Here is a 7,403-nt window from a genome sequence, read left to right on the forward strand (position 1 = left end):
TGAAGTATGCTGCCCTTTATAGGCATGCATTTAAATAATGTATTATTTGTTGGCACCCGTGTTCAGCAGTAGCAGAACACACGTGCCAACAAGGACACTCAGTTGATTCTAATGTTGAAGTTCTGTGCAAAACTAGCTACTACTGCCCAAGAATAATTCGAGAATCTATCGAAATTGGAAGAAAAATTTACAGTTCGGATAGCTACCGCCTTTGTGCTGTGTGGAAGCGACTCATCAAATAGTACATTAGATGAAACTCCGAGTACCCACTCAGGAGGTATAGTGGTAAAACAGTGGAGGAAAAAAAAGCATTTTTTTTTTATTTGCCCTTGTTGAATGATAGAGTCGATACACACAGCAAGCGAGATTAAGAAAGCGCATCGGAAGAAATACCGGAGGAGAGAGAGAAGACAATTGCTTGCTGCAGAAGGAAAGGCATTCCTACCGAGGGAGACAAGTTGACAAAGATTTTGATCATGGGAACCGGTGGCGTGGCTCGATCTTCCCTATGTGCGCAACACGCTACCGAAGGAAAACAGAAAATCCTATTCAAAGGCTAAAATAAGCTCCATTTTTTGTATAAGAGCCCGATAAACAATAACCCCATCCATAGACTGAGGAAGAAAGGGAAGAGCCTGAACAAAGGGGAGGAGATTACGACGGAGATGGGTTGGAGGTGGAGAGAAGGGGAGAGGGGAGGCCGTAAAGGCAGCTGCACATTCAAGGAAAGCGGTGTAGAAAGAGTTGAACGGGGACATGGAGACAGCAGAGACAAGGGTGGAGAAAGAGGAAGAGAGGATCTTTCAGTGCTCGCTACAGGAAACCCACAAAACTGAATTTCCTAAACTCGTGTCGCCTCCGTGACAGCAGCACCACGAACGCCACAGACTCACGCTCCCCAAATCGACAATACCATCTCCATTGCCGACCAGCCACGAGATGGTTGCTCTCAACACCTCGGTCGTGGTGTAAGCAGCAAAAGACTTCCGGCTGGTGAGCATCCGGCCATTACGAGGGTTGGAAAGAAACTGAAGCACGGGGCGACTCCCACAACCTTCGGGTATTTCCAAACTGGATGACGTCTTGGGATGAAGCTAGAAGTAAGCCAAATCTGCACTCAATAAATGGGACAAAGATTCCAGAGAAGCCTCCAGAAATGTCACAGGAGGCTCGGGTGTGAGAAACCAGACTCCATGTGGGGTCCTCCAGACCTTTGCCCTCCAGTTCATCAACATTTGTAAAAGCAGGACGTCTCAAAGGTACGTAGCATGGGTGAGGTACGAGGTTGAGAACCACGTTCCGAGATTAGGCGCTTTGACAGGTTGGGGTCCGAGTAAACTTTTAATGGAGCTCACCCTACGACATTACAGATAGAAGGATAGTGTGCCGGCACAATCCGGACACCCTGCTACACCGAAACACTCTGCTGCATCAAACTCCCTGGTACAGCTTAACACTGGCACGATTGCGCTCAAATACACACAAACTCTCGCTCGGCCAGTTGGTACACAGGTTGTCAGTTGTGGGGGATGCGGGCCCCCGGCTCCCCCCCCCGGGGGAGGGCTGATCTCGAGAGGGCTGCGGGCTCCGGACTCCTCGCTCGAGTGAGAGCAGCCGCTACTCGACTCCTCGCTCGCGGTGAGAGGGCTGCCGCTCTCCGGCTACTCTCCTCACGGCGCAGCCCCTCGGGTCCGCGGGTCCTGTTTGTGGGGCATAGCTCGGGGCTGGCACGTGGCTGCCTGGAATCAATCCGTCGCTTCTCAGCCACTCAAACGCGACGTCTCCGCTCACACAACCCCGCGCACCACTCACACGAACTAAACGGGGGGTCAGGGGTCAGAGGGCAATGACGTCCTTCGCACACGCGTTGCCGCCGATGCCGGGCAATGGAGATTGTTTAAAGGGCTGCGGGGCGGGGATTTGGAGTCGGTTTTAGAGCGACACACCAATCGCACGCGCGGGACGGGGGGGTCGGGGGTTAGAGGGCAGGGACGTCACTCATACACGCATAGCCGATTGGGGGGCTGTATGGGAGGTTATTTAAAGGGCTGTGGGGGCGGATATTCGGGATTGGTGTTAGCCCGCAGTCACGAAAGCTTTAAATCGAAATTTATGTTAAGTGTAATGTGTTGGTGTTAATAAATAGTGTTGCCTCCCAAGAAGTTGTGTGCGCCTATCTCAGCCCATTACATATAAGTGTAGATGTGATTATGTAATTCTTGTGTTCATACAAGTGTAGTGACACAGCGCTGACTGCTGTCCAGCAGCGGCAACTGCAGTGGAAAGTTTGCACACACGTCGTTGAGCATATATACGGGTGTGCCGGCCGGGCAGAGGAATTGGGGCAAGGGTCATGGAAGACCTCATAGGGAAGCCTCTGGAACCCTCTGGTCGGTTCGAGAAGGGAGGCGTGGATAGGGCAGAGCCAAGCCGCACCGAGTAGAATATAGAATATAATATAAGCAGCGGAGAGCGACAGCTCCGGGCTGCCGGTTCTGGGAGTGGACTCGTCTCGACGTCGCTGTCGTTGCCACCGCATTCGCCCAATCATTGCGTGGCCAGACAGTCGTTGGCCTTCTCGGTCGACGCCGTCGGTGCAACACGGACAGGGTCGTGTCTAGGCCGGGCTCTATGGCAACGTGGTCGAGAGAGTGAGGCCGGAGTTGGTGTGAACAAGATAATAAAGAGACGATGTCTCCTGCAACTACCTCGTCTCCGACAGTGTGTGCGACACACACCACACGTCGGAAGGAGAACACTTCACAAGTATAAATGCTGCCTGTGTCAGTCGAGTCACATTTGCTCTAATTTATTTTGATGGTGACCTAAGACAGGAGAAGCAAAATGCACTTCTTCAGGAAGTGATATTTTTTTCATAATGCAGAGGCTGTGCCTGATACACATCTTTCACGTGTTGTTTGGCAACCCTGGTGCCCAGTAAACGCCATATGGCCAGATCTTTGCATTGAATTCCAAGTATTAATTCCTCCATACTTGTGCACAGTTGAGTTTTTATTCCATTCCCTTGATGAACCATGTTTTTTAACTTTACATCATAGTAAGATTGTACATGCCGATGAATAATTAATAGATGCTTGAAAACATCTATCCCCCACCATCTGCCTGTGTTTGGCCTAAAACCCAATCACCCAGAATGCCCAAATTCACCTTACATACTCTAGGAATGTAAGCAGGTTAATGCCTGTATATCCATCACAATCATCACTCCCAAATGTGAAGACATGTCACGAGACTCGCTGACTTTTCTTAAAATACTTGAGAAATACAAATCATAGCTGAATATTTTCAATTCCATGTGTATAAGCCTTTGTCTCAGATTTATTGTAAAATAAATATACATGTACAATATAAACATTCAAATATCAGAAAATATTTAATGTATGTTGAATTTCTTTCACACTGTACATAACCAACCATGCTAAACAAGACATGATAAAAACAATCCAAGTCATGGGTTGCATACAATATGCAACTTTGGTTTATTGATTACAAATTACATAAAAGGTTCTGAAATTTTACAATACAGGTATAGTGCAATCTAAATAAGCAAATGTACTTTTACAGTGATTTCCCAAATGTTTATAACTACACAAATACTAGCATGTATGTTCCCAATAAAGTAGTCTCCTTCCAAAATGGCTAAAACCAAAATTAGTTTAGTTGTGCTCACAATATTGTTCACATATCCGTTCTATTTCAAGTGACATTTGAGTCTGTATGGATTTGCTGTGCAAAATACTGCTGCAACCATTCAATAACTCCAACCCTGAACGAACTTTATCACATTTTTCCAATACTTTGTTGTGGCACTTCCATTAACAGGGCAATTACTGTGCCCCATGGGCCCCACAAGTTCACAAGTAATTGCGATTCACACCACAGCACCTGAAGTACCATTGATGTTTAACAACCATGAATTAGCAGGACCAAGCGAACGTATCCTTCTGAGTAGAAACCTCGACCACCGCCATAAAATGCTTTCGGGCTTTCTACATCACGGGTAGTCAGCCATCCTTGTTCTCCTTGATGGTGTCAACCAGCTCTTTCAGATGCGACAGGTGGTACACGGCCCTGAGAAGAGACACGATTGAGAGAAAATTACTTGGTTGACTTATTATCAAGGTGAAAGCCAGAAAAATCTCACCAAGTCTCAGGAGGGTTTGGCAGTGATATTTTGCAAATTTCATCAGCGAGTGGTATGTGAGAGGAAAACGGAGAACCCGGTGAAAACAGAGGGAGTAAAATGCAAAACTCCGGATATAGATTCAAGATTCCATTGCCGTATTACTAACTCCTGGTTACCTAGCAGCCAAAATCTATAATATATGCTATTTCAAAACAGTCTCCCATCCAAGTAATAACCAGGCTTACCTGCTTAGCTTATAACATTCAAAATCTGACATCATACTTAGAGGCGGTGCAGCCTCTATGCTGTGCGTGAGTGTGGATATAAAGATAAATTCACAATGGCGTGGAGGGGTTTTCCCAGGGACGATCAGCCCCTAGAAAGACGTCCGTGTTGAAGCTGCCCGGGGAGGGGGCCTCCAAGCCGGGGGAGTCCAACTCCATGTGCGCCCTGCTCAGCAGCTCCTCCAATGAGGCTGTGCATCAAGAATCACGCATCGCACGTCACAACCACATGGGTGGCCGCTCAGCCGTCTCTGTGAGAAAAGACTGAATATGTACCTGAAAACATATGAAATGTCATCTGCTATATACAGACTATATATATACACACACCTAGGGATCTATTGTCCTCTGACACGGGCTCCTCGTTGGCTACATTCGTAAGGCCGGAGATATCCAAAACTTTGAGCCACTCTGGGTACTTTGGTCTGCTTTGCGGGCTCTGAGCGGTACCTGCTCTCTTTGTGCTGGTATCCGTCTCGTGGCTGCTGGTCTGGGAGTCCACATCGCAGTCACGCAGCCAGGCCGGGTACCTGAGCTCAGGAATGCTCGTGATCCCCGACACATCCAGCTTATCCTTTTGGCTTGTCAACCACCTGAGATAGGTACTTGTCGCACAGCCGCCGTTCGGCAAGTGCTCACGCCTAGTTGCTTCACTGCTCCATAAGTACAACAAAACATTCGTCTGGTTAGAAAAGAAATAATTTTCGGGTTTTGCCGACAAATTTAATGGCATCACGGCCTCGTTGCTTCTCGCTGTTGAGCTCAACCGTTTAGTTGGCTTATTGCCCCTCACCAATGATGCGCCGAAGCTGTGCGCGGTGACCCCGAGAGATGACCGCTTGCCTCTGTGCGACACTGTGAGGTCTCGGTGGGCGCCAGGCGAGCGGAGCAAGGACTTGGAGGAACCGTCAACTGGCGCCGCTAGGAGCTGGTCCGTGGTTAGACTGACCGTCGGGCTATGAGCCACGACCGCTGCAGCGCAGCAGTGAGGCTGCACGTGCCCGAGATGAGGTCCTCCACAAGCAGCATGCCACCTGCAATGTAAGACCCACAGACATTTTACTGGTACACAATGAATTTGCTCTCCCCTAGATTCCTTGACCCCTGAACGGCAATCCTGCAATGTTGCCTTACTTTGCACCATCAGTAACTAATGATGTTATCCGTTTGTGGAGTTTGTGAGAATATGGGATAAATCAGTGCATGAGCTGTTATTGTTTAAACTTCAGATGTGTCCAGTCTAGGATCTGCAAATTTTGACACAAAGGTTGGAGGATCACTTAGATTTCACAAACTTTACAAACTCGATAATCAGTGAAGTTGCTGGAAGATGACAGGAGAAAGAAATGCATGCACCGACCTATCTGTTCAGACCTATGCTATCCTCTCATATGCGTGTGCTTACTGTGGATAGTTTTCTCTGACATAAAATGAACTCATTAATGGAATTTGCCAAGCATCCCAGTGTGGGACTCTCACGAAAATGTATCTTTAGACCTTATTAAGGGTTTTTTTTCTAGGGGAATTACATTACATTCATGATAGCATAGCATAATTGACAAGCACCCAGTACAAGCAAAAAAAATGGGGTTCTCCTCTCCAATTATCCCCCATCCAGTCAACTAGCTTCGATACCTTATGAGACCTCCTTTGCCAGTAACAAGATATAGTAATAGGTTTTTACCCTTTTATCTGGCACAAAAACTGACACTTTTATACAAGGGATCATGTTTGCGATAACCACAACGCAAGTAGTCAAAATGCAAACAAGAAGATGCTAAGAATAAGAAGACGCCTTTTGGCGTCTTCTGGTCCAACACCAGTGGAGACTGGGATCTCAGAAAAGCCGTCTCGGGTGTGGACCAATCAAATTCAAGGACAGTGCATATTATCAGTTGTCTTTTTTGTTTGCATTTTGACTACTTGTGTTGTGGTTATTGCAAACATGATCCCTTGTATAAAGGTGTCAGTGTTTGTGCCAGATAAAAGGGTAAAAACCTATTACTATAGCTTCGATACCATTGCACCGCCTGCACACTCGATAGCCACTCGAGTGCAAGCACCACGGAGCGATTCCTCGCGTGGCGAGAGGCGCAACCCACCCTCATCCACACTGTGCACCTCCTCTCCTCCGCGCGTCTCCGCTCCGCCATGCTGCGCGGTGCTGTGCTCTGCACGTATCCTGGGTAGCGGTGACGCACAGATTCCGCTCTGCTCAAAGTCCTCGATGTAGGCGTCCAGCGCACCGCTCGCCTACGAGCAGCACTGCTCTCCGCACACCACAGGGCTGTGCTAGCCCCCGCTTCCGGTCCGGAGCAGCGAGCTGCCCTGGCTGCCGCGAGGGCTTGTGTCCGTCACCGTGCTGTCGCCCGAAGGGCTGTTTGTCTCACCACCGTTGCAGTTCATTTTGTACGATTTGGGATGCCCGAACCGGATGGGGCCAGGGAGAGGAATCGCTGTGGCTACCAGGTCACCACTGGTCCTGGTATGGGGGGCACCATGAGGAGCTGCTGTGTGCGGAAAGTGGGTCCGACGTCACAACGCATGGGCCAGCGTCGACCACTTCGCGTTAGCAGCTTCAGCGTTAGGTCTCTTAAGCTACTGTGGCTGTTGTCCTTTTTTCAACAAAAATTCCAGCCTTTCCCATGCTTTCCTTCATCACACCTGCAAGCTCTATGTACAATTGAAGTGTCATAAATGCTCTACCTGCCTACTACTACATTATGAATGATATACATTTAAGAATTAGCTGGAGACAACTCCATGTTTAAAACACACTGTATTCAAAAGAGAAGGCTTAACATTTAACATTGGTTAACGTTTGGCATGTACACCTGCATATCAACAAATTACAGTACTACTAATAAAATGAATGCTACATATTAATAGTGGTATTACAGTAGTATGACTACTTATATTTATATATTATCGCACCTCCGAAGAGCACGGTGGGCTTGGTACGGTGCGAAAGA

At 47.9% G+C, this 7,403-nt stretch overlaps 1 long non-coding RNA gene across 1 annotated transcript; it reads right to left on the reverse strand.

The window, feature by feature from the left end:
- Positions 1-3,463: 3,463 nt before the first annotated feature.
- On the reverse strand, positions 3,464-7,112 carry LOC142924661 (uncharacterized). Its single transcript, XR_012941773.1, has 4 exons — positions 6,534-7,112; positions 5,225-5,465; positions 4,487-4,622; positions 3,464-4,092 (listed from the first exon to the last, which is right to left on the reverse strand). It is a non-coding gene; the product is annotated as an uncharacterized LOC142924661 (long non-coding RNA).
- Between the last annotated feature and the right edge of the window lie 291 nt (positions 7,113-7,403).

This window comes from Petromyzon marinus, chromosome 15, assembly GCF_048934315.1.
Source record: "Petromyzon marinus isolate PM22_M1 ecotype Great Lakes invasive population chromosome 15, UKy_Petmar_22M1.pri1.0, whole genome shotgun sequence".
NCBI lineage: Eukaryota > Metazoa > Chordata > Hyperoartia > Petromyzontiformes > Petromyzontidae > Petromyzon > Petromyzon marinus.